This window comes from Ursus maritimus, unplaced genomic scaffold (assembly GCF_017311325.1).
Source record: "Ursus maritimus isolate PB19 unplaced genomic scaffold, ASM1731132v1 scaffold_14, whole genome shotgun sequence".
NCBI lineage: Eukaryota > Metazoa > Chordata > Mammalia > Carnivora > Ursidae > Ursus > Ursus maritimus.
Window position 1 is genome coordinate 58,027,727 of NW_024423786.1, and position 3,544 is coordinate 58,031,270.

Consider the following 3,544-nt stretch of genomic DNA (forward strand, 5'->3'; position numbering starts at 1 on the left):
ACCCTTCACTAACTAGTATGACCATATTCCCAAGAACTGCAATGTCTTACAGGTATTTTTTTTTAAGAAACTATAAGAAACGTACAAACCCTAGTATCTGAATTCTGACCATATACAGGAAAACATTCTTAAAATATTTTAAAAGCCTCTGGTTGTACAGTGTACATCCCTTTTTAATGGCATTACAAGCACCTGTCAATTTACTACTTTAAATACTCACCCTTCACTGACACTGAAGGTTCTGCACAGCTTACTCACTTTCACAAATTAAGCATCTTTCTGTTATAACACTGTAGAGTTAAAGAACTAGGGTTCCAAGAAGGAGGCAGTGGGACATAAGACAAAGAAGCAAACAAACCAAGAGATCTGAGTGCTAGGTCTTAGACTGCCAATGAGTCAGTGGGAGACCCTGGATCCGTTCTCCTTTTAACTGTAAAATGAAAGGTACAAGTAATTTCTGACATCCCTTCTGAGGAAAAACTATTTTGTTGCCATATCAATTTGCTGTTCATGATTTAACAGAAATGATGTTGATGATTATGCCAAAAACTGTATCATTACAAGTACTGGCACGAAACCTGACGTTTGCCTGTCAGTTTCAGGTTACATGGAGATTTAAGTGAGTCTAAAATATGGTTCTTCGACTATCTAAAAACAAATGTGTATTCTGGAAAAGGTGGTTTTGTGTGATGAGAATGGCTTTCCGCAGGCGAGCTTTTCCAGTACATGTCATTCTCCTCCCACTGGGTTCAGAAGGGGCTCGGTAAAATCCCACCGGCCAGTGAAACAGAACGGTTTTCACTGCCCCTCCCTTGATCCCTAGGCCTCCGTTCCCTTCAATCGTCCTGGAGCCTGATAAGGAAGATCCGGAGAGCAGCCGGTGCGGCGTCAGGCAACAGCACAAACGTCTGTACTACAAGAACATGGAAAGACACTTGGGCTTGTCGAGTTCTTCGAATCAAGGACGGCCCCGTCTAGGCTTTCCACACCCCTAGCAGAGGTCACAGAGATTCGCGGCCGTCTCCCGGAACGTGCAGGCTGGATGCTAGCGCCCCAACCTCCCACTCTCCTGCCTGGCCCGCCTAGAGCCACTGCCCACCTCTTCACACCCTACGAGGCGACCGCCCTGCCCCCGCCCCGCAGTCGCCAGCCGGTCCTGACCTCCTCGAACTGCTCGCTCGAGCAGCCGGCGCCGCGAGCCTCCAGCAGCTCCCGGAACTGCTCCAGGGTGACGGACTCTTCGCCGCGGCCCAGCCGCTCTTCCAGCCAGCGCAGCAGCGCGCCGTGGTGTCTAGACACCAGAGACTCGCAGGGCGGCGCGGGCCGCAATGCCGCCGCCGCCTCTCGTAGCCGGGCCGGCTCCAGCAGCGCCGCGGCGGGCGGCAGCGCCGGCGCCGCGGGGCCCGAGCCGGAGATCGCGCCCGAGTCCGCGGCCCGGTCCTGGTGCGAGCCCCAGCCCTCGCCCCCGGCGGCAGCCGCTTCGTCTTCACTGCTCTGACTCGGAGCGTTCCCCATGGAGTCTCAGTCTCGGGCGTCCGGCTACGCCGCCGCCACCGCCGCCGCCTCCCCGCCTCGACCTGTCAACCTCCGGCGGCACCCGGCGGGCGGGGACGGGGAGGGGACGACGGCAGGGAAGGCTTCCGGCTTCCTCGCCGTCAAGCGAGGACTGCCGTCGCAAAGGCGCCGTCAAGCGGACTCAAGCAGATGCCGTAAGACAGAGAGCGGAGGACGGCTTCAGCAGAGGGTGGAACCCGGGTTTCCCAGAGGGCGAGTCCGTCCTAACGTCTACGTAATCTCGCAGCCTCCTTTGCCGCCATCTTTGTTGGGGGCGGCACCCGGCGTGGCCGAGCCTTCGCCGTTTACTCTCCGTATCTCTCCACGTTCACTAGCTACGCTGAAAAAAAGCGAGGCCAGGGAGTGGGGCTAGGCAGTGGCCTTTCGCCCAAGACATTTTCCCTTCAGTCCCCCGCGGTCCCCCGGGTGAGGCGGGCGGGGGTGAGAGGGCGACGCGCCGGTGACGTCGCGCCTGCGCCACGGCGCCTGCGCCGCCGCCATCTTGGCCGTGGACGGCTGGGCGGCCGCTGGCGGTCTGAATGCGGAAATGCGGAGGCTCGGCGGGCGGGGGCTCTTGCTGGGACTGGCCGCGGCGGCGGCGGCGGTGGTGGCGGCGCGGTGGATGGGCTGGTGGAGCGGCCGCGCTGGCCTTCGCCTTTTCGTCCCCGAGGAGCTGGCCCGCTACCGCGGCGGCCCCGGGGACCCGGGCCTCTACCTGGCGTTGCTCGGCCGCGTCTACGATGTGTCCTCCGGCCGGAGGCACTACGAGCCTGGGGCCCACTATAGCGGCTTCGCAGGTATTAGCGAGGCGGGCCGGTAGCCGCCCCTGCGTGGTTCGTGCGTGCGTGCATTCATTCGCTCATTCATTCGTTCATCTGCGCTGTTGTCCGCAGTCTCCAGGCTGCCGTGGGGGCCGTGCGCGGCTGCACCGTCCGTCTCGTGTCTTCCACCCGGGCGGGACCAGCCCAGCCCAGCCCAGCCCGTCCCCTCCCTGTCTTTCCGAAGCGCTCTTCGCGACGTAGGTTCGAGAAACCCGCCTCTTGCCCCTTGTTGGTTCCCCAGCGGCCGGGCGGAAGCCCCCGGGTACTGCTCGGTGCCGCACGGCTTGGCTCAGGGCGCAGCGGCGGGCGGGCCCGAGTCCCTGCCCTCAGAGGTCCCCTCCTGACGCCAGTCGCTCTCTTCAGGATGTCCCTGTCCGGAGTGACCTTTCTGTACCCCTCCCAAGGTTCCCCTAAAAATAGTACATTTGGTGTGAGTCGTTCTTCCTTCCGGTACAGATGTCGGTTAAACACCATGAGGTTAGAGCACAGAAAGGTCTGGTCACCTTGGCGGTCTTTCCGAACTTAGAGGAAAGCTGCCCATGTGGTAGGCCTGCAACGTTGGTCAAATGAGGTTGATCCTGCTGACCCTGTTTTGCAGCTGAGGGGGTCGGGGAATGTGATTTGCTGAGGGCTTTGGACCAGGACAACCAGCCTGGAGGGATAGGCTTCTCCCAGGTTAAACAGGAACAAACACGGAGCTTAGGGCCGGTGACTAGGCTGATGTCAAATAAGCACTGTCCAGTTGTCATCGTCTAAGAATCGGGAAGCCGCCTCTGCTGCTTAGACCCAAGTCACTTCCAGGTCTCCAGGGAGAACTTCGGGAACACAAGCATGGACAGAGGAGGAGTTCGGTCAGTTGGCGTTGCTGAGCTCCTCAGTCAGCCCAGCGAGGGAAGGAGCTTACCCGGAGCCACACCGTGATCTGCAAGCAGGGCTGGGCCTGGGGTCAGGGTTCATTGACCAGCCGGTTGAGGGCATTCCGCCCGTCACAGCCCGTGGTAGCTGCCATGGCCCGATACACAAGCGTGAACATAAAACCTTTCATCCCTGGGGTCACTGCTCTCTGCAGCGTGCTCTGGTGTCTGCTGAGTTCCTCCGTTCCCGTTGTTGACTCAGCATCCACGCGCTGACTACTGCGCACAGCCTGCCTTGTACCGGTGCTGAGGAGT